The sequence below is a fragment of the Schistocerca cancellata genome, chromosome 2, assembly GCF_023864275.1.
Source record: "Schistocerca cancellata isolate TAMUIC-IGC-003103 chromosome 2, iqSchCanc2.1, whole genome shotgun sequence".
In the NCBI taxonomy this organism is placed as follows: Eukaryota; Metazoa; Arthropoda; class Insecta; order Orthoptera; family Acrididae; genus Schistocerca; species Schistocerca cancellata.
In genome coordinates, this window is record NC_064627.1 from 533,675,452 (window position 1) to 533,697,933 (window position 22,482).

The window sequence follows — 22,482 nt, forward strand, 5'->3', positions numbered from 1 at the left end:
TGCAAGCAATATCAGTGTAGCGTATCGAGCTGTCCGTTTCGTTGCAGCAAGTCGTGGAAAAGAGTGCCCAGCACATTTCTCATTTGCATTAGACGACACTGCATGTCGATACAATACTTATTCCTGCAGTAAATAAGTGGGCCGGTGATTTTGCCCCGATCGGATATCGACGTGGACGGATGCTGTCATTAAATGATTCGCGAGTGGGAGCTTGGTCGGCTGCACTGCAGCTGGGCATTAGACGCAGACACCGGCCCAGTACGGTGCTTTGAATGCGTTTTCGAATCGACAGAAGTCTTCTTTGCGCAAGCACTCGCCAAAGATGCACATGTAGTTCCAGCAGACGAGGTGGCCGAGTGGTTAAGGCGTTGGACTGCTAATCCAATGTGCTCTGCACGCGTGGGTTCGAATCCCATCCTCGTCGGAGAATTTTACGTAAAGCACGCGTTTGCGGTCACTCCTTCTCCATGCGAAACGCCACTCAGTAGTAACAACGAAGCGTGTACGTGGCAGATAGCGTGGGTATGAAATACGAGGCAAAACTGCCTACCAGATGAAAGCGCACAACATTCCATAGCGTATGCCCTTCGAATTATACATCATGTCGAGATCTATAAACCAATCAAATTACGGCTCCAGCAAAGAGTATGTTGGTATTTGCGAACGACGAGTTCTTATTTATATTTAAGTGCATACCTGTCGCAGTCATTTTAACGTATCGAGCCTATAATAAACCATCTGTAGCACAACTCGTCAGGCCGCCATATACAGAACCGATTTGGCAGGGCCTACTGGAGAGACTTGACTTTGCAGACATCCGTCGCTAGTGGCCGCCCAAACACCAAGCTCCATCCAAACAGCAGGACAATCTTGGGCTAGGACGAACGTCAAAACCTTGCAAGCAATATCAGTGTAGCGTATCGAGCTGTCCGTTTCGTTGCAGCAAGTCGTGGAAAAGAGTGCCCAGCACATTTCTCATTTGCATTAGACGACACTGCATGTCGATACAATACTTATTCCTGCAGTAAATAAGTGGGCCGGTGATTTTGCCCCGATCGGATATCGACGTCGACGGATGCTGTCATTAAATGATTCGCGAGTGGGAGCTTGGTCGGCTGCACTGCAGCTGGGCATTAGACGCAGACACCGTCCCAGTACGGTGCTTTGAATGCGTTTTCGAATCGACAGATGTCTTCTTTGCGCAAGCACTCGCCAAAGAGGCAGATGTAGTTCCAGCAGACGAGGTGGCCGAGTGGTTAAGGCGTTGGACTGCTAATCCAATGTGCTCTGCACGCGTGGGTTCGAATCCCGTCCTCGTCGAAGAATTTTACGTAAAGCACGCGTTTGCGGTCACTCCTTCTCCATGCGAAACGCCACTCAGTAGTAACAACGAAGCGTGTACGTGGCAGATAGCGTGTGTATGAAATACGAGGCAAAACTGCCTACCAGATGAAAGCGCACAACATTCCATAGCGTATGCCCTTCGAATTATACATCATGTCGAGATCTATAAACCAATCAAATTACGGCTCCAGCAAAGAGTATGTTGGTATTTGCGAACGACGAGTTCTTATTTATATTTAAGTGCATACCTGTCGCAGTCATTTTAACGTATCGAGCCTATAATAAACCATCTGTAGCACAACTGTCGCCTTTCGACAGTTTGTTTTGCGTCAGGCCGCCATATACAGAACCGATTTGGCAGGGCCTACTGGAGACACTTGACTTTGCAGACATCCGTCGCTAGTGGCCGCCCAAACACCAAGCTCCATCCAAACAGCAAGACAATCTTGGGCTAGGACGAACGTCAAAACCTTGCAAGCAATATCAGTGTAGCGTATCGAGCTGTCCGTTTCGTTGCAGCAAGTCGTGGAAAAGAGTGCCCAGCACATTTCTCATTTGCATTAGACGACACTGCATGTCGATACAATACTTATTCCTGCAGTAAATAAGTGGGCCGGTGATTTTGCCCCGATCGGATATCGACGTGGACGGATGCTGTCATTAAATGATTCGCGAGTGGGAGCTTGGTCGGCTGCACTGCAGCTGGGCATTAGACGCAGACACCGGCCCAGTACGGTGCTTTGAATGCGTTTTCGAATCGACAGAAGTCTTCTTTGCGCAAGCACTCGCCAAAGATGCACATGTAGTTCCAGCAGACGAGGTGGCCGAGTGGTTAAGGCGTTGGACTGCTAATCCAATGTGCTCTGCACGCGTGGGTTCGAATCCCATCCTCGTCGAAGAATTTTACGTAAAGCACGCGTTTGCGGTCACTCCTTCTCCATGCGAAACGCCACTCAGTAGTAACAACGAAGCGTGTACGTGGCAGATAGCGTGTGTATGAAATACGAGGCAAAACTGCCTACCAGATGAAAGCGCACAACATTCCATAGCGTATGCCCTTCGAATTATACATCATGTCGAGATCTATAAACCAATCAAATTACGGCTCCAGCAAAGAGTATGTTGGTATTTGCGAACGACGAGTTCTTATTTATATTTAAGTGCATACCTGTCGCAGTCATTTTAACGTATCGAGCCTATAATAAACCATCTGTAGCACAACTGTCGCCTTTCGACAGTTTGTTTTGCGTCAGGCCGCCATATACAGAACCGATTTGGCAGGGCCTACTGGAGAGACTTGACTTTGCAGACATCCGTCGCTAGTGGCCGCCCAAACACCAAGCTCCATCCAAACAGCAGGACAATCTTGGGCTAGGACGAACGTCAAAACCTTGCAAGCAATATCAGTGTAGCGTATCGAGCTGTCCGCTTCGTTGCAGCAAGTCGTGGAAAAGAGTGCCCAGCACATTTCTCATTTGCATTAGACGACACTGCATGTCGATACAATACTTATTCCTGCAGTAAATAAGTGGGCCGGTGATTTTGCCCCGATCGGATATCGACGTCGACGGATGCTGTCATTAAATGATTCGCGAGTGGGAGCTTGGTCGGCTGCACTGCAGCTGGGCATTAGACGCAGACACCGGCCCAGTACGGTGCTTTGAATGCGTTTTCGAATCGACAGATGTCTTCTTTGCGCAAGCACTCGCCAAAGATGCACATGTAGTTCCAGTAGACGAGGTGGCCGAGTGGTTAAGGCGTTGGACTGCTAATCCAATGTGCTCTGCACGCGTGGGTTCGAATCCCATCCTCGTCGAAGAATTTTACGTAAAGCACGCGTTTGCGGTCACTCCTTCTCCATGCGAAACGCCACTCAGTAGTAACAACGAAGCGTGTACGTGGCAGATAGCGTGTGTATGAAATACGAGGCAAAACTGCCTACCAGATGAAAGCGCACAACATTCCATAGCGTATGCCCTTCGAATTATACATCATGTCGAGATCTATAAACCAATCAAATTACGGCTCCAGCAAAGAGTATGTTGGTATTTGCGAACGACGAGTTCTTATTTATATTTAAGTGCATACCTGTCGCAGTCATTTTAACGTATCGAGCCTATAATAAACCATCTGTAGCACAACTGTCGCCTTTCGACAGTTTGTTTTGCGTCAGGCCGCCATATACAGAACCGATTTGGCAGGGCCTACTGGAGAGACTTGACTTTGCAGACATCCGTCGCTAGTGGCCGCCCAAACACCAAGCTCCATCCAAACAGCAGGACAATCTTGGGCTAGGACGAACGTCAAAACCTTGCAAGCAATATCAGTGTAGCGTATCGAGCTGTCCGTTTCGTTGCAGCAAGTCGTGGAAAAGAGTGCCCAGCACATTTCTCATTTGCATTAGACGACACTGCATGTCGATACAATACTTATTCCTGCAGTAAATAAGTGGGCCGGTGATTTTGCCCCGATCGGATATCGACGTCGACGGATGCTGTCATTAAATGATTCGCGAGTGGGAGCTTGGTCGGCTGCACTGCAGCTGGGCATTAGACGCAGACACCGGCCCAGTACGGTGCTTTGAATGCGTTTTCGAATCGACAGATGTCTTCTTTGCGCAAGCACTCGCCAAAGATGCACATGTAGTTCCAGCAGACGAGGTGGCCGAGTGGTTAAGGCGTTGGACTGCTAATCCAATGTGCTCTGCACGCGTGGGTTCGAATCCCATCCTCGTCGAAGAATTTTACGTAAAGCACGCGTTTGCGGTCACTCCTTCTCCATGCGAAACGCCACTCAGTAGTAACAACGAAGCGTGTACGTGGCAGATAGCGTGTGTATGAAATACGAGGCAAAACTGCCTACCAGATGAAAGCGCACAACATTCCATAGCGTATGCCCTTCGAATTATACATCATGTCGAGATCTATAAACCAATCAAATTACGGCTCCAGCAAAGAGTATGTTGGTATTTGCGAACGACGAGTTCTTATTTATATTTAAGTGCATACCTGTCGCAGTCATTTTAACGTATCGAGCCTATAATAAACCATCTGTAGCACAACTGTCGCCTTTCGACAGTTTGTTTTGCATCAGGCCGCCATATACAGAACCGATTTGGCAGGGCCTACTGGAGACACTTGACTTTGCAGACATCCGTCGCTAGTGGCCGCACAAACACGAAGCTCCATCCAAACAGCAAGACAATCTTGGGCTAGGACGAACGTCAAAACCTTGCAAGCAATATCAGTGTAGCGTATCGAGCTGTCCGTTTCGTTGCAGCAAGTCGTGGAAAAGAGTGCCCAGCACATTTCTCATTTGCATTAGACGACACTGCATGTCGATACAATACTTATTCCTGCAGTAAATAAGTGGGCCGGTGATTTTGCCCCGATCGGATATCGACGTCGACGGATGCTGTCATTAAATGATTCGCGAGTGGGAGCTTGGTCGGCTGCACTGCAGCTGGGCATTAGACGCAGACACCGGCCCAGTACGGTGCTTTGAATGCGTTTTCGAATCGACAGATGTCTTCTTTGCGCAAGCACTCGCCAAAGATGCAGATGTAGTTCCAGCAGACGAGGTGGCCGAGTGGTTAAGGCGTTGGACTGCTAATCCAATGTGCTCTGCACGCGTGGGTTCGAATCCCATCCTCGTCGAAGAATTTTACGTAAAGCACGCGTTTGCGGTCACTCCTTCTCCATGCGAAACGCCACTCAGTAGTAACAACGAAGCGTGTACGTGGCAGATAGCGTGGGTATGAAATACGAGGCAAAACTGCCTACCAGATGAAAGCGCACAACATTCCATAGCGTATGCCCTTCGAATTATACATCATGTCGAGATCTATAAACCAATCAAATTACGGCTCCAGCAAAGAGTATGTTGGTATTTGCGAACGACGAGTTCTTATTTATATTTAAGTGCATACCTGTCGCAGTCATTTTAACGTATCGAGCCTATAATAAACCATCTGTAGCACAACTCGTCAGGCCGCCATATACAGAACCGATTTGGCAGGGCCTACTGGAGAGACTTGACTTTGCAGACATCCGTCGCTAGTGGCCGCCCAAACACCAAGCTCCATCCAAACAGCAGGACAATCTTGGGCTAGGACGAACGTCAAAACCTTGCAAGCAATATCAGTGTAGCGTATCGAGCTGTCCGTTTCGTTGCAGCAAGTCGTGGAAAAGAGTGCCCAGCACATTTCTCATTTGCATTAGACGACACTGCATGTCGATACAATACTTATTCCTGCAGTAAATAAGTGGGCCGGTGATTTTGCCCCGATCGGATATCGACGTCGACGGATGCTGTCATTAAATGATTCGCGAGTGGGAGCTTGGTCGGCTGCACTGCAGCTGGGCATTAGACGCAGACACCGTCCCAGTACGGTGCTTTGAATGCGTTTTCGAATCGACAGATGTCTTCTTTGCGCAAGCACTCGCCAAAGATGCAGATGTAGTTCCAGCAGACGAGGTGGCCGAGTGGTTAAGGCGTTGGACTGCTAATCCAATGTGCTCTGCACGCGTGGGTTCGAATCCCGTCCTCGTCGAAGAATTTTACGTAAAGCACGCGTTTGCGGTCACTCCTTCTCCATGCGAAACGCCACTCAGTAGTAACAACGAAGCGTGTACGTGGCAGATAGCGTGTGTATGAAATACGAGGCAAAACTGCCTACCAGATGAAAGCGCACAACATTCCATAGCGTATGCCCTTCGAATTATACATCATGTCGAGATCTATAAACCAATCAAATTACGGCTCCAGCAAAGAGTATGTTGGTATTTGCGAACGACGAGTTCTTATTTATATTTAAGTGCATACCTGTCGCAGTCATTTTAACGTATCAAACCTATAATAAACCATCTGTAGCACAACTGTCGCCTTTCGACAGTTTGTTTTGCATCAGGCCGCCATATACAGAACCGATTTGGCAGGGCCTACTGGAGACACTTGACTTTGCAGACATCCGTCGCTAGTGGCCGCCCAAACACCAAGCTCCATCCAAACAGCAAGACAATCTTGGGCTAGGACGAACGTCAAAACCTTGCAAGCAATATCAGTGTAGCGTATCGAGCTGTCCGTTTCGTTGCAGCAAGTCGTGGAAAAGAGTGCCCAGCACATTTCTCATTTGCATTAGACGACACTGCATGTCGATACAATACTTATTCCTGCAGTAAATAAGTGGGCCGGTGATTTTGCCCCGATCGGATATCGACGTCGACGGATGCTGTCATTAAATGATTCGCGAGTGGGAGCTTGGTCGGCTGCACTGCAGCTGGGCATTAGACGCAGACACCGGCCCAGTACGGTGCTTTGAATGCGTTTTCGAATCGACAGATGTCTTCTTTGCGCAAGCACTCGCCAAAGATGCAGATGTAGTTCCAGCAGACGAGGTGGCCGAGTGGTTAAGGCGTTGGACTGCTAATCCAATGTGCTCTGCACGCGTGGGTTCGAATCCCATCCTCGTCGAAGAATTTTACGTAAAGCACGCGTTTGCGGTCACTCCTTCTCCATGCGAAACGCCACTCAGTAGTAACAACGAAGCGTGTACGTGGCAGATAGCGTGGGTATGAAATACGAGGCAAAACTGCCTACCAGATGAAAGCGCACAACATTCCATAGCGTATGCCCTTCGAATTATACATCATGTCGAGATCTATAAACCAATCAAATTACGGCTCCAGCAAAGAGTATGTTGGTATTTGCGAACGACGAGTTCTTATTTATATTTAAGTGCATACCTGTCGCAGTCATTTTAACGTATCGAGCCTATAATAAACCATCTGTAGCACAACTCGTCAGGCCGCCATATACAGAACCGATTTGGCAGGGCCTACTGGAGAGACTTGACTTTGCAGACATCCGTCGCTAGTGGCCGCCCAAACACCAAGCTCCATCCAAACAGCAGGACAATCTTGGGCTAGGACGAACGTCAAAACCTTGCAAGCAATATCAGTGTAGCGTATCGAGCTGTCCGTTTCGTTGCAGCAAGTCGTGGAAAAGAGTGCCCAGCACATTTCTCATTTGCATTAGACGACACTGCATGTCGATACAATACTTATTCCTGCAGTAAATAAGTGGGCCGGTGATTTTGCCCCGATCGGATATCGACGTCGACGGATGCTGTCATTAAATGATTCGCGAGTGGGAGCTTGGTCGGCTGCACTGCAGCTGGGCATTAGACGCAGACACCGTCCCAGTACGGTGCTTTGAATGCGTTTTCGAATCGACAGATGTCTTCTTTGCGCAAGCACTCGCCAAAGATGCAGATGTAGTTCCAGCAGACGAGGTGGCCGAGTGGTTAAGGCGTTGGACTGCTAATCCAATGTGCTCTGCACGCGTGGGTTCGAATCCCGTCCTCGTCGAAGAATTTTACGTAAAGCACGCGTTTGCGGTCACTCCTTCTCCATGCGAAACGCCACTCAGTAGTAACAACGAAGCGTGTACGTGGCAGATAGCGTGTGTATGAAATACGAGGCAAAACTGCCTACCAGATGAAAGCGCACAACATTCCATAGCGTATGCCCTTCGAATTATACATCATGTCGAGATCTATAAACCAATCAAATTACGGCTCCAGCAAAGAGTATGTTGGTATTTGCGAACGACGAGTTCTTATTTATATTTAAGTGCATACCTGTCGCAGTCATTTTAACGTATCGAGCCTATAATAAACCATCTGTAGCACAACTGTCGCCTTTCGACAGTTTGTTTTGCGTCAGGCCGCCATATACAGAACCGATTTGGCAGGGCCTACTGGAGAGACTTGACTTTGCAGACATCCGTCGCTAGTGGCCGCCCAAACACCAAGCTCCATCCCAACAGCAGGACAATCTTGGGCTAGGACGAACGTCAAAACCTTGCAAGCAATATCAGTGTAGCGTATCGAGCTGTCCGTTTCGTTGCAGCAAGTCGTGGAAAAGAGTGCCCAGCACATTTCTCATTTGCATTAGACGACACTGCATGTCGATACAATACTTATTCCTGCAGTAAATAAGTGGGCCGGTGATTTTGCCCCGATCGGATATCGACGTGGACGGATGCTGTCATTAAATGATTCGCGAGTGGGAGCTTGGTCGGCTGCACTGCAGCTGGGCATTAGACGCAGACACCGGCCCAGTACGGTGCTTTGAATGCGTTTTCGAATCGACAGATGTCTTCTTTGCGCAAGCACTCGCCAAAGATGCACATGTAGTTCCAGCAGACGAGGTGGCCGAGTGGTTAAGGCGTTGGACTGCTAATCCAATGTGCTCTGCACGCGTGGGTTCGAATCCCATCCTCGTCGAAGAATTTTACGTAAAGCACGCGTTTGCGGTCACTCCTTCTCCATGCGAAACGCCACTCAGTAGTAACAACGAAGCGTGTACGTGGCAGATAGCGTGTGTATGAAATACGAGGCAAAACTGCCTACCAGATGAAAGCGCACAACATTCCATAGCGTATGCCCTTCGAATTATACATCATGTCGAAATCTATAAACCAATCAAATTACGGCTCCAGCAAAGAGTATGTTGGTATTTGCGAACGACGAGTTCTTATTTATATTTAAGTGCATACCTGTCGCAGTCATTTTAACGTATCGAGCCTATAATAAACCATCTGTAGCACAACTGTCGCCTTTCGACAGTTTGTTTTGCGTCAGGCCGCCATATACAGAACCGATTTGGCAGGGCCTACTGGAGAGACTTGACTTTGCAGACATCCGTCGCTAGTGGCCGCCCAAACACCAAGCTCCATCCAAACAGCAGGACAATCTTGGGCTAGGACGAACGTCAAAACCTTGCAAGCAATATCAGTGTAGCGTATCGAGCTGTCCGTTTCGTTGCAGCAAGTCGTGGAAAAGAGTGCCCAGCACATTTCTCATTTGCATTAGACGACACTGCATGTCGATACAATACTTATTCCTGCAGTAAATAAGTGGGCCGGTGATTTTGCCCCGATCGGATATCGACGTGGACGGATGCTGTCATTAAATGATTCGCGAGTGGGAGCTTGGTCGGCTGCACTGCAGCTGGGCATTAGACGCAGACACCGGCCCAGTACGGTGCTTTGAATGCGTTTTCGAATCGACAGATGTCTTCTTTGCGCAAGCACTCGCCAAAGATGCACATGTAGTTCCAGCAGACGAGGTGGCCGAGTGGTTAAGGCGTTGGACTGCTAATCCAATGTGCTCTGCACGCGTGGGTTCGAATCCCATCCTCGTCGAAGAATTTTACGTAAAGCACGCGTTTGCGGTCACTCCTTCTCCATGCGAAACGCCACTCAGTAGTAACAACGAAGCGTGTACGTGGCAGATAGCGTGTGTATGAAATACGAGGCAAAACTGCCTACCAGATGAAAGCGCACAACATTCCATAGCGTATGCCCTTCGAATTATACATCATGTCGAGATCTATAAACCAATCAAATTACGGCTCCAGCAAAGAGTATGTTGGTATTTGCGAACGACGAGTTCTTATTTATATTTAAGTGCATACCTGTCGCAGTCATTTTAACGTATCGAGCCTATAATAAACCATCTGTAGCACAACTGTCGCCTTTCGACAGTTTGTTTTGCGTCAGGCCGCCATATACAGAACCGATTTGGCAGGGCCTACAGGAGAGACTTGACTTTGCAGACATCCGTCGCTAGTGGCCGCCCAAACACCAAGCTCCATCCAAACAGCAGGACAATCTTGGGCTAGGACGAACGTCAAAACCTTGCAAGCAATATCAGTGTAGCGTATCGAGCTGTCCGTTTGGTTGCAGCAAGTCGTGGAAAAGAGTGCCCAGCACATTTCTCATTTGCATTAGACGACACTGCATGTCGATACAATACTTATTCCTGCAGTAAATAAGTGGGCCGGTGATTTTGCCCCGATCGGATATCGACGTCGACGGATGCTGTCATTAAATGATTCGCGAGTGGGAGCTTGGTCGGCTGCACTGCAGCTGGGCATTAGACGCAGACACCGGCCCAGTACGGTGCTTTGAATGCGTTTTCGAATCGACAGATGTCTTCTTTGCGCAAGCACTCGCCAAAGATGCACATGTAGTTCCAGCAGACGAGGTGGCCGAGTGGTTAAGGCGTTGGACTGCTAATCCAATGTGCTCTGCACGCGTGGGTTCGAATCCCATCCTCGTCGAAGAATTTTACGTAAAGCACGCGTTTGCGGTCACTCCTTCTCCATGCGAAACGCCACTCAGTAGTAACAACGAAGCGTGTACGTGGCAGATAGCGTGTGTATGAAATACGAGGCAAAACTGCCTACCAGATGAAAGCGCACAACATTCCATAGCGTATGCCCTTCGAATTATACATCATGTCGAAATCTATAAACCAATCAAATTACGGCTCCAGCAAAGAGTATGTTGGTATTTGCGAACGACGAGTTCTTATTTATATTTAAGTGCATACCTGTCGCAGTCATTTTAACGTATCGAGCCTATAATAAACCATCTGTAGCACAACTGTCGCCTTTCGACAGTTTGTTTTGCGTCAGGCCGCCATATACAGAACCGATTTGGCAGGGCCTACTGGAGAGACTTGACTTTGCAGACATCCGTCGCTAGTGGCCGCCCAAACACCAAGCTCCATCCAAACAGCAGGACAATCTTGGGCTAGGACGAACGTCAAAACCTTGCAAGCAATATCAGTGTAGCGTATCGAGCTGTCCGTTTCGTTGCAGCAAGTCGTGGAAAAGAGTGCCCAGCACATTTCTCATTTGCATTAGACGACACTGCATGTCGATACAATACTTATTCCTGCAGTAAATAAGTGGGCCGGTGATTTTGCCCCGATCGGATATCGACGTGGACGGATGCTGTCATTAAATGATTCGCGAGTGGGAGCTTGGTCGGCTGCACTGCAGCTGGGCATTAGACGCAGACACCGGCCCAGTACGGTGCTTTGAATGCGTTTTCGAATCGACAGATGTCTTCTTTGCGCAAGCACTCGCCAAAGATGCACATGTAGTTCCAGCAGACGAGGTGGCCGAGTGGTTAAGGCGTTGGACTGCTAATCCAATGTGCTCTGCACGCGTGGGTTCGAATCCCATCCTCGTCGAAGAATTTTACGTAAAGCACGCGTTTGCGGTCACTCCTTCTCCATGCGAAACGCCACTCAGTAGTAACAACGAAGCGTGTACGTGGCAGATAGCGTGTGTATGAAATACGAGGCAAAACTGCCTACCAGATGAAAGCGCACAACATTCCATAGCGTATGCCCTTCGAATTATACATCATGTCGAGATCTATAAACCAATCAAATTACGGCTCCAGCAAAGAGTATGTTGGTATTTGCGAACGACGAGTTCTTATTTATATTTAAGTGCATACCTGTCGCAGTCATTTTAACGTATCGAGCCTATAATAAACCATCTGTAGCACAACTGTCGCCTTTCGACAGTTTGTTTTGCGTCAGGCCGCCATATACAGAACCGATTTGGCAGGGCCTACTGGAGAGACTTGACTTTGCAGACATCCGTCGCTAGTGGCCGCCCAAACACCAAGCTCCATCCAAACAGCAGGACAATCTTGGGCTAGGACGAACGTCAAAACCTTGCAAGCAATATCAGTGTAGCGTATCGAGCTGTCCGTTTGGTTGCAGCAAGTCGTGGAAAAGAGTGCCCAGCACATTTCTCATTTGCATTAGACGACACTGCATGTCGATACAATACTTATTCCTGCAGTAAATAAGTGGGCCGGTGATTTTGCCCCGATCGGATATCGACGTGGATGGATGCTGTCATTAAATGATTCGCGAGTGGGAGCTTGGTCGGCTGCACTGCAGCTGGGCATTAGACGCAGACACCGGCCCAGTACGGTGCTTTGAATGCGTTTTCGAATCGACAGAAGTCTTCTTTGCGCAAGCACTCGCCAAAGATGCAGATGTAGTTCCAGCAGACGAGGTGGCCGAGTGGTTAAGGCGTTGGACTGCTAATCCAATGTGCTCTGCACGCGTGGGTTCGAATCCCATCCTCGTCGAAGAATTTTACGTAAAGCACGCGTTTGCGGTCACTCCTTCTCCATGCGAAACGCCACTCAGTAGTAACAACGAAGCGTGTACGTGGCAGATAGCGTGTGTATGAAATACGAGGCAAAACTGCCTACCAGATGAAAGCGCACAACATTCCATAGCGTATGCCCTTCGAATTATACATCATGTCGAAATCTATAAACCAATCAAATTACGGCTCCAGCAAAGAGTATGTTGGTATTTGCGAACGACGAGTTCTTATTTATATTTAAGTGCATACCTGTCGCAGTCATTTTAACGTATCGAGCCTATAATAAACCATTTGTAGCACAACTGTCGCCTTTCGACAGTTTGTTTTGCGTCAGGCCGCCATATACAGAACCGATTTGGCAGGGCCTACTGGAGAGACTTGACTTTGCAGACATCCGTCGCTAGTGGCCGCCCAAACACCAAGCTCCATCCAAACAGCAGGACAATCTTGGGCTAGGACGAACGTCAAAACCTTGCAAGCAATATCAGTGTAGCGTATCGAGCTGTCCGTTTCGTTGCAGCAAGTCGTGGAAAAGAGTGCCCAGCACATTTCTCATTTGCATTAGACGACACTGCATGTCGATACAATACTTATTCCTGCAGTAAATAAGTGGGCCGGTGATTTTGCCCCGATCGGATATCGACGTGGACGGATGCTGTCATTAAATGATTCGCGAGTGGGAGCTTGGTCGGCTGCACTGCAGCTGGGCATTAGACGCAGACACCGGCCCAGTACGGTGCTTTGAATGCGTTTTCGAATCGACAGATGTCTTCTTTGCGCAAGCACTCGCCAAAGATGCACATGTAGTTCCAGCAGACGAGGTGGCCGAGTGGTTAAGGCGTTGGACTGCTAATCCAATGTGCTCTGCACGCGTGGGTTCGAATCCCATCCTCGTCGAAGAATTTTACGTAAAGCACGCGTTTGCGGTCACTCCTTCTCCATGCGAAACGCCACTCAGTAGTAACAACGAAGCGTGTACGTGGCAGATAGCGTGTGTATGAAATACGAGGCAAAACTGCCTACCAGATGAAAGCGCACAACATTCCATAGCGTATGCCCTTCGAATTATACATCATGTCGAGATCTATAAACCAATCAAATTACGGCTCCAGCAAAGAGTATGTTGGTATTTGCGAACGACGAGTTCTTATTTATATTTAAGTGCATACCTGTCGCAGTCATTTTAACGTATCGAGCCTATAATAAACCATCTGTAGCACAACTGTCGCCTTTCGACAGTTTGTTTTGCGTCAGGCCGCCATATACAGAACCGATTTGGCAGGGCCTACTGGAGAGACTTGACTTTGCAGACATCCGTCGCTAGTGGCCGCCCAAACACCAAGCTCCATCCAAACAGCAGGACAATCTTGGGCTAGGACGAACGTCAAAACCTTGCAAGCAATATCAGTGTAGCGTATCGAGCTGTCCGTTTCGTTGCAGCAAGTCGTGGAAAAGAGTGCCCAGCACATTTCTCATTTGCATTAGACGACACTGCATGTCGATACAATACTTATTCCTGCAGTAAATAAGTGGGCCGGTGATTTTGCCCCGATCGGATATCGACGTGGACGGATGCTGTCATTAAATGATTCGCGAGTGGGAGCTTGGTCGGCTGCACTGCAGCTGGGCATTAGACGCAGACACCGGCCCAGTACGGTGCTTTGAATGCGTTTTCGAATCGACAGATGTCTTCTTTGCGCAAGCACTCGCCAAAGATGCAGATGTAGTTCCAGCAGACGAGGTGGCCGAGTGGTTAAGGCGTTGGACTGCTAATCCAATGTGCTCTGCACGCGTGGGTTCGAATCCCATCCTCGTCGAAGAATTTTACGTAAAGCACGCGTTTGCGGTCACTCCTTCTCCATGCGAAACGCCACTCAGTAGTAACAACGAAGCGTGTACGTGGCAGATAGCGTGTGTATGAAATACGAGGCAAAACTGCCTACCAGATGAAAGCGCACAACATTCCATAGCGTATGCCCTTCGAATTATACATCATGTCGAGATCTATAAACCAATCAAATTACGGCTCCAGCAAAGAGTATGTTGGTATTTGCGAACGACGAGTTCTTATTTATATTTAAGTGCATACCTGTCGCAGTCATTTTAACGTATCGAGCCTATAATAAACCATCTGTAGCACAACTGTCGCCTTTCGACAGTTTGTTTTGCGTCAGGCCGCCATATACAGAACCGATTTGGCAGGGCCTACTGGAGAGACTTGACTTTGCAGACATCCGTCGCTAGTGGCCGCCCAAACACCAAGCTCCATCCAAACAGCAGGACAATCTTGGGCTAGGACGAACGTCAAAACCTTGCAAGCAATATCAGTGTAGCGTATCGAGCTGTCCGTTTCGTTGCAGCAAGTCGTGGAAAAGAGTGCCCAGCACATTTCTCATTTGCATTAGACGACACTGCATGTCGATACAATACTTATTCCTGCAGTAAATAAGTGGGCCGGTGATTTTGCCCCGATCGGATATCGACGTGGACGGATGCTGTCATTAAATGATTCGCGAGTGGGAGCTTGGTCGGCTGCACTGCAGCTGGGCATTAGACGCAGACACCGGCCCAGTACGGTGCTTTGAATGCGTTTTCGAATCGACAGATGTCTTCTTTGCGCAACCACTCGCCAAAGATGCAGATGTAGTTCCAGCAGACGAGGTGGCCGAGTGGTTAAGGCGTTGGACTGCTAATCCAATGTGCTCTGCACGCGTGGGTTCGAATCCCATCCTCGTCGAAGAATTTTACGTAAAGCACGCGTTTGCGGTCACTCCTTCTCCATGCGAAACGCCACTCAGTAGTAACAACGAAGCGTGTACACTCTTTGACATAAAACTTGACCGGCGGCCGGCCGCTTCAGAGGCTAAATCCGCGCCGATCGCGACATGGGACAAAGAAACTGGCCAACTCGCTAATTCTCTAAGTCCGGTTATCTGCACAATCTGGCAACACTGTAGACTGCGGCACTTCCTGGAGGAAAACTTGTCCCAAGATAGAGAGACTCTAGGCTGATTACGCCTGTGGTCTAGCGGTAGCGTGCGTTGTTTCTGTTCATAATGTCAGTGGATCGAGAGCAGCTGGCATAAAATATTTTTATAGCCTCTTCTGTCTGAATGCTGAAGACGTGAATGTAATGGTAGCGCAGATTCAATCTATTTCGCTTTGTGACACACCGATATCAAAATTTTATCTAGTAACGATTTTGCGGCAGATTTCCTGCAGACTGTCCTCCTCTGGACGCCGTATGCGGCAAAGCTCCGGGATCCATTTGCTGGCTACTGGCAGCGGCCGTGGCGACAGCAGCGGCGCTGCACTCCCCCGTTCTTTATCGAAAGCGCCTGCTACCGCTCATCGCTTTTGATGATTTGAAACGCTTTATTATTAAATGTTGCTCCACAGAAAATTTCTACAATTTCCATTCACGCTCAAAAGCAACGGAGACAGACGCCCTGATTAGTAGGCGGGTAATCGGCAAGAGCTGAGTATGGCCCGAAATTAATTTTATAGACTGGGACGAAATTAAACCACCTCACTACATTCGATGAATTTATAAATGCTTCATACCTCGTTTCTTTTCCTTTCAAACTGAATTATTTGTGCAACTTTTGGTCAATGATTGGATGTTTTCGTCAAGCCAGAGTGAGCGTCTGTGGTGTAAAATGTATTACAGTTCTTGTTTGATTCCTTATGGTAAGTCTATGCGATAAACTGTGTGAATACCTTGCAATGCATGCTCTGTAGCAGTGCAGGCACACTGCACATTTGGAGTTCCATGTATGGGTTCATGAAGTATTTATTGTTGATCGGAAGTGATAGTTAAGGTCATCAGATTTAATCCAGATAAATTTGTCGTTTTGAAGGTTTCAGAGAACGGAAAGGAATTGCTAACGCCGGTGTTAGAAAACGTCTACAGTTAAATGCTATTGCAAAAATTTAGAAGATGTGAACTATATTAATGAACATGTGCACTTCATAAACAACCTTCTGACATGTTAGACCTGTATGACGAACAAAGCTCAAATTTATATCGTTGACAGTCGGTTTGAATCTTTTCAGGACCTATTTTACAGTGAAGCACCTTGGAATTTGCAAAGCAGAAATCCATGATATTAACTTAATTTACTAAGTCGAAATCGGACGAAGATTGATGTTTAAAGGCATTCTTCAGATTTCGCATAAGAAATGTTTACTAGCAGTTTGCAACTCCATTAATTAAAATGGAAAATAAAATGTTTTAGCCAGCGGCTTCTACCGTGATTCGAACTTATAGTACAAGCACTGCAACGCACAAGGGAACCTCTGAGCTAACGACACACTGGCGGCCAGAGGCGGACTATAGTCACTGCGATGTTGCCTGAGCCTCAAAACGCAACCTTAAACACAGAAACAGAGGAGGTGGAGATTACTGTTTTAACGTCCCGTCGACAACGATGTCATTAGAGACGGAGCACAAGCTCGGATTAGGGAAGGATGGGGAAGGAAATCGGCCGTGCCCTTCCTAAGGAACCATCCCGGCATTTGCCTGAAGCGATTTAGGGAAATCATTGAAAACCTAAATCAGGATGGCCGGGCGCGGGATTGCACCATCGTCCTCCCGAATGCACACACAAACAGGTGTTACTTATGTGAAGAACGCCGTTCTTGGAGTCCAGAAATTAAATATACTTTCTAATTGTGTCATCTTGCAGTGGATTATATCGTACGAGTCTTCGATGTGGAAAACGAATGTCAAGTGAATTTAGCGAGGTAACGCCGACCTACACCCGGAAGTAAATGCACTATCAGAGTGTTGACAAATACTTGCTACGACGATGCCATTTCTCGGCTCTCTGACGAGGCAGCTCTTCAGCGAAATGCTTGCCGTGATTCTCCGATACGGTTCTTCAGAGTGGAGACGCGCGCGCACGTTTGGTTTTTATGCGGCGTTCTCCCCTGGTGGTTTCTGACGTCGCCTTGTGGGCTATGTATACATATGAGACATTCAATTATCATTAATCCAGAATGATACAAGTTTCAGCTTCCGGCGTGGAAGAAGGCTGTTGACGCCGACATTATATCATTTCAACGTAGGGAAAGCAAAACGGATCATTCAATGTTTCTCATTCAACATAAAGCATGTGAGATAAATTTCCGTAACGTTCATAATCATCTAAAAATACAAACGAAGTAAAAATACACCGGAATCTTATTCGAATTGAATATAATGTAAGATACCAAACGCTTTGCACCTCGATGTCGAATTTGTCCACTTGCAATCGTTTGCAGCATGCACATAGATTGTCATGATTACCACGAGAATGAAGAAATATGTTGGTAAGGATGGAAGCAAGAACAGACGCAGTCAACAAATATTCTATTCCTCATGGCATTCATTTCATTTGACACGTAAGAAGAGGTAAAGCGGGAATTTACTTTCGTTAACACGAAAGATATGCCGCACATATTGATAACGAGGAAGTCTGCGTCTTCATACGTTTCCTCCTTGAAATCTGTATGCTCTATTATATACTAAGTAGCCCGATCATTGTTTCAGTAATGTGACCCTCTTGTTTGACCCCGTAACGATGAACAGATTCCAAATGCATGTCTCTGCGTGAAAGTAGCTGTTCGAACCCTTCCTGGGTTGTTTTTTGTGTTTTATTGCTTGGAATTCCTGAAGCAGACCACTGTGCCTTCCCCCCTCGTGGGTTAGGTCTCAAAACTAAACCGCTTTGTATCCAATGGCATAATTTATTCATACAGCATCAGCATAAGACTCTTGCGAGTGAGAGAATGACAATAACAATCGTAACAAGAACAAGCAAATAATGAATGATGTTTATTCCAACGCAGAACGAGAATGGCTTTAAATATAAAAATCTATATCTATATCCATATCTATTGATCTTTGAGTTGGCACAATGAAAATATATTCTTAGCATTTAGTTACTGAATTTAGTTCTGGATGTTTGCAGAGAAAAGGAAAAGTCGGTACTTCTCGCTAGTGTAATATAATGTGAACCAGCAACTACCCTTTCCTTAGAACACGACTCAAGCAGGTCCTCAAGTAGGCACTGCTGCACTCTGTTCCCTGACATTGCTCTGATGACGGTTAATGCAGATAGTTCCGATTATGAAATACAAAACGTATTGCAGGTTAGTTCCTAGGATAGTAACATTAAATTTGCGTTGTAGACGGCACATGAACGTGACGACTATCCATATTACTCATCAATATAAAAAGACAATATTTTGGGAATTTAACAGGATTACTCAAAATGAATTCTGAAATTGGGTGACTGACCGCACAGGTGCTAAACGTCGTCAAGAGTATACGATGTCCTAATCGCATTTGGAATATGAAGATCGTCTTCGACAGCTCGCAACTTTCACATTGCTATCCCCACCCTACTCCAGACAGCTCTCGGTGGAGTTGCACTACGTTGCCGATGTTATGGAAGGCCTTCAAACCGACAACAGACCACATATTGAAAAATACAAGCGAATTCTCTTGCAGCGTAAGCTTATTGTAACTAATCTAAAAATTATTGGAGAGGAACATTGTCCTATTCAAAAAAGTAAAATGTTACACACTGTTGACGTCAAACGGACATTATCTATGTCCTGTCTTGTGTCCTACTCATCTATAATATCAAGTGTACTATGAAAATGATTATATATAATGGATTATAAGGTAATGCATTGATACCAGATGGTGGGGGCCGGCCGATGTGGCCGTGCGGTTCTAGGCGCTTCAGTCTGGAACCGCGTGACCGCTACGGTCGCAGGTTCGAATCCTGTCTCGGGCATGGATGTGTGTGATGTCCTTAGGTTAGTTAGGTTTAAGTAGTTCTAAGTTCTAGGGGACTGATGACCTTAGAAGTTAAGTCCCATGGTGCTCAGAGCCATTTGAACTATTTAACACAAAATGACATTAAAAATTTAAGTTATTCACGAGCAGCTAGTTGAGAATATGTATGAACATTAAATGACACGACGAACCGTCATGTTCTGCATATGGATTCAAACCCAGCTCATGCAGACTAAGCAAAGATTTCGTGACTGACGGAAACTAACAGTCATTCCTGATTAGGCATACAGAGAGTGATATACCTCGATTTTAGACAGTATCAGTTAGCAAATATCAACTTTAAATTGCATAACGCAAACATTTTTAACAGACGCGAATTCCTACCCAGCATCTATTGTCCCTGTTAACGAACTACGAGAGATGTTAAATATTGCTTCTTCACAAGTAACTTACTTGAAATGCCGTGAGGTAAAGCTGTGTGTTGGACACGGATTCGAACCCGGAACCTAATCGGATTGCTATCGAAGCACAGTCAAATGTGACATATCGGAATTTCGCGGCAGTAACTAGATGTTATAACTGAAATGACGAGACGAAAAATTAATTTTTTCCTTCCCAGGACTCCAACCCGGCACCTATCGCTGTTATATTCTAGAGAAAACTAACGTTAAATATGGGTTTGTTGCACCAGCAGTGACATGTGAGCATGTTTGAACTGAAATAATATGACGAAGAGTTCAGCGCTCACTGGGAATAGAGCCCCACACATATCGTTGTTGACTACACACAAAGAGACGTCAGCTACCGAATTTTTCTCCACCAGCTGCTCAGAATAGCATCTTGAACTTACAGTCATCTCGCAAATAGTTCTGTGTCTCACTGGGAGTTAAAAACGTCAGATATCGTTAGTGTGACAGCGAATGAAAATACATTAAAAATCAAAATTATTATCCACCAGCAGACAGGTGTTCTCATGCTAGAGCTTGATAATACATAATTAAATCTTTAGTGCCGGGCCAGGATTCGATCCCATTCACGCATAATATGTGAAGGTGTTGAGGAATCTGCAGTTTTGAACAAACAACAAATTGTAGCCGAGCTGTATTGCCACGAAGGGATCAAATTCCGCGTTAAGGGCGGTCTGAGTCGCATTCCCAGTTCAGAACCAATTTTATCGACATACAGAAGCTCAAATAAAAGATGGAATAAGTGTCCTGTGACCATACATAGCGTTTGTGTCGTCACTTGAAATAAATAACTAGTATAAGAAAGGTTACTGGTGGTAGAGTTTCTACATGTCGCCACTCCAGACTTTATTGTGGTTCAACCTACCGTCTACTTGGTAAAGAAGGAATATCATCTTTAATGTGAATTTTCAGACCACGCAGCCATTATATCTCCTTCACTTGGTGTAGCCAGGAGAGAATGGAATCTGTCTCTCCCTATCTAAAATCATTGACAGAAGTGGGAATCGAACCCAGACCATAGGTATAACAACCTACCATCCGTCCAACAGACCACGAAATCCTCTTCTCTGCGAGTCATTTTTCTATCGTAACGCAGTTGCGCCACACTGGATGAGAATTCTGACACACAGGCTCCCTGTAGTAATTTGCAGCATGTTCAGTAAATTCATTTACTTGGTTGACCGAATCACCATGAACTAGCTGCCTCGGCTACCCAGTGCATACATTCGACTATTTTGTAATCACAGAAATAAAATCACGTTACTGCCACCTACACACAACTGCCAACATTGTAGGATGCAGAAGTTTAAATAAGAAGTGTTCCTTTTCACTTGAGCTATTCTATTGCGCTATCTGTTACTAGAAAACGTCGTTCAGTCCAAAAGAAAAGCTGTAACTGTTTGTCTCTCAGAAATCAAGACATGGCCATATGCATAATCTCACAGTGCTGTGGAATCCAAAAGTTCTGGAGGAATAGTTGCCGAGCTCTGGAGCTGTTGTAGTTCCGTGTCAGCTTGTAGCATAGATAAGATGTCGCGAGTTCGAATACATTCAGTGCTACATTTTTTAAAACGCAATTCTGCACTCTGCTGAAGTTATCAATCTAATGGAACTTTGAACAAATTTCCTTCACTTCTCAACCCAAAGTAGTCGCATGTGGAAAAAGGACTAACTACTGTGACATTTTGTCCTATTCAGGTTTAATAGACAGCAGGCAGCAGATGCATCTCGAAGATGTGCAGGGAGAGCGCATCGTGCCATAATATGTCAGAAAAGTAGTTTCTACATTAGCCGTCGTGTGGTAGTGATATTTTATTCTTCTTCAAACTTTGATTGAAAGCTTTAGCTCAGAACAAATTTTCTACATGCATGTAATCAATAAACTGCATGTGCATTGTCAGACTGTCATAGGTAACATCAGAGAATTCGCATATATCGTTGATGATTAATTTCTCTCTCATGTTTACTATTGTTTTAACAACACTAAAGGAAACCTTACGAAAATTGTGCACTGTATTATAAGAAATGAAATAAAACTAACGATGATAACCTTACGACGAAAGTATCTGTACACAAGCATGCCTCTATCGACACGAATTAGTAAAATACTACTCACTTAGATTTTGATAGGGTCTGTGTTTAATTGGTATGCTGTGTCATACTCAAGAGGTATGCAAATGTGGCATTTCATAAATATAGTTACGTATTCCTAGAAACCCAAAATTCGCTTGTCAGCAGCGGAAAGAGGCGTTACCTGTTGTGCAGCATTGTAAGTTTTTCAACATTTCACTATGAGCTGAAAGCATTTTCTTGCGATTTCCGTATTGATGTTTGATCTGACTGCTTGTAGCTCTTTCACAGAAGGGATAAAAACGTTTCAGTCAGTGAGACTGGAACTGCGAACCGTAACAGACGCTGTTTCACATGTCAGCACGTTACCACAGAGCTGGCGAGGGGGTATGGGTCTCAGCTTCCTATTACGACGGCAATAGTAACTAGAACTCGTAAACCGCTATTTAAAGGTCGAGATTAGTTGCGATTTCCACCTGCAACGACTTTCTTGGGCTGAAAACCGTAAATTTTCAATCTTTTGTTACCCTTCAAGCTATAATAACTCAGATTATTCAATGGAAATGACAGGTAAAATCAAGTGAACTTTGAGGCTTAATTCCGTGCACACCAGGAAGTAACTCGTCGATCACAGAGTTGCCAAACATACGTTGCCTTGTTGCCAAATCTCAGTTACAGTACCAGCAGGAAGAAGACGAACCGATGTGATCCTACAGCGGTCTGGGAAGTGACCATAGCTGGTGTCTCCAAGTCGCGGCTGCTACGGCCTGGAATACGTAATGCGTCTGATTCGCTTTCTGTAACTAGGTTTAGGGACTGG

At 46.3% G+C, this 22,482-nt stretch overlaps 17 non-coding genes across 17 annotated transcripts; all 17 read left to right on the top strand.

Annotated features, from left to right (window-relative positions):
- The first annotated feature begins 342 nt into the window (after positions 1-342).
- Positions 343-424, top strand: Trnas-gcu (transfer RNA serine (anticodon GCU)). The gene has a single exon. It is a non-coding gene; the product is annotated as a tRNA-Ser (tRNA).
- Positions 425-1,238: 814 nt separating this feature from the next.
- Positions 1,239-1,320, top strand: Trnas-gcu (transfer RNA serine (anticodon GCU)). The gene has a single exon. It is a non-coding gene; the product is annotated as a tRNA-Ser (tRNA).
- An 838-nt stretch (positions 1,321-2,158) lies between these two features.
- Positions 2,159-2,240, top strand: Trnas-gcu (transfer RNA serine (anticodon GCU)). The gene has a single exon. It is a non-coding gene; the product is annotated as a tRNA-Ser (tRNA).
- An 838-nt stretch (positions 2,241-3,078) lies between these two features.
- Positions 3,079-3,160, top strand: Trnas-gcu (transfer RNA serine (anticodon GCU)). The gene has a single exon. It is a non-coding gene; the product is annotated as a tRNA-Ser (tRNA).
- An 838-nt stretch (positions 3,161-3,998) lies between these two features.
- Trnas-gcu (transfer RNA serine (anticodon GCU)) lies at positions 3,999-4,080 on the top strand. Its single transcript has one exon. It is a non-coding gene; the product is annotated as a tRNA-Ser (tRNA).
- Positions 4,081-4,918: 838 nt separating this feature from the next.
- Trnas-gcu (transfer RNA serine (anticodon GCU)) lies at positions 4,919-5,000 on the top strand. The gene has a single exon. It is a non-coding gene; the product is annotated as a tRNA-Ser (tRNA).
- An 814-nt stretch (positions 5,001-5,814) lies between these two features.
- Positions 5,815-5,896, top strand: Trnas-gcu (transfer RNA serine (anticodon GCU)). The gene has a single exon. It is a non-coding gene; the product is annotated as a tRNA-Ser (tRNA).
- Positions 5,897-6,734: 838 nt separating this feature from the next.
- Trnas-gcu (transfer RNA serine (anticodon GCU)) lies at positions 6,735-6,816 on the top strand. Its single transcript has one exon. It is a non-coding gene; the product is annotated as a tRNA-Ser (tRNA).
- Positions 6,817-7,630: 814 nt separating this feature from the next.
- Trnas-gcu (transfer RNA serine (anticodon GCU)) lies at positions 7,631-7,712 on the top strand. Its single transcript has one exon. It is a non-coding gene; the product is annotated as a tRNA-Ser (tRNA).
- Positions 7,713-8,550: 838 nt separating this feature from the next.
- Trnas-gcu (transfer RNA serine (anticodon GCU)) lies at positions 8,551-8,632 on the top strand. Its single transcript has one exon. It is a non-coding gene; the product is annotated as a tRNA-Ser (tRNA).
- An 838-nt stretch (positions 8,633-9,470) lies between these two features.
- On the top strand, positions 9,471-9,552 carry Trnas-gcu (transfer RNA serine (anticodon GCU)). Its single transcript has one exon. It is a non-coding gene; the product is annotated as a tRNA-Ser (tRNA).
- Positions 9,553-10,390: 838 nt separating this feature from the next.
- Trnas-gcu (transfer RNA serine (anticodon GCU)) lies at positions 10,391-10,472 on the top strand. The gene has a single exon. It is a non-coding gene; the product is annotated as a tRNA-Ser (tRNA).
- Positions 10,473-11,310: 838 nt separating this feature from the next.
- Positions 11,311-11,392, top strand: Trnas-gcu (transfer RNA serine (anticodon GCU)). Its single transcript has one exon. It is a non-coding gene; the product is annotated as a tRNA-Ser (tRNA).
- Positions 11,393-12,230: 838 nt separating this feature from the next.
- Positions 12,231-12,312, top strand: Trnas-gcu (transfer RNA serine (anticodon GCU)). The gene has a single exon. It is a non-coding gene; the product is annotated as a tRNA-Ser (tRNA).
- Positions 12,313-13,150: 838 nt separating this feature from the next.
- On the top strand, positions 13,151-13,232 carry Trnas-gcu (transfer RNA serine (anticodon GCU)). Its single transcript has one exon. It is a non-coding gene; the product is annotated as a tRNA-Ser (tRNA).
- Positions 13,233-14,070: 838 nt separating this feature from the next.
- On the top strand, positions 14,071-14,152 carry Trnas-gcu (transfer RNA serine (anticodon GCU)). Its single transcript has one exon. It is a non-coding gene; the product is annotated as a tRNA-Ser (tRNA).
- Positions 14,153-14,990: 838 nt separating this feature from the next.
- Trnas-gcu (transfer RNA serine (anticodon GCU)) lies at positions 14,991-15,072 on the top strand. Its single transcript has one exon. It is a non-coding gene; the product is annotated as a tRNA-Ser (tRNA).
- The last annotated feature ends 7,410 nt before the right edge of the window (positions 15,073-22,482 follow it).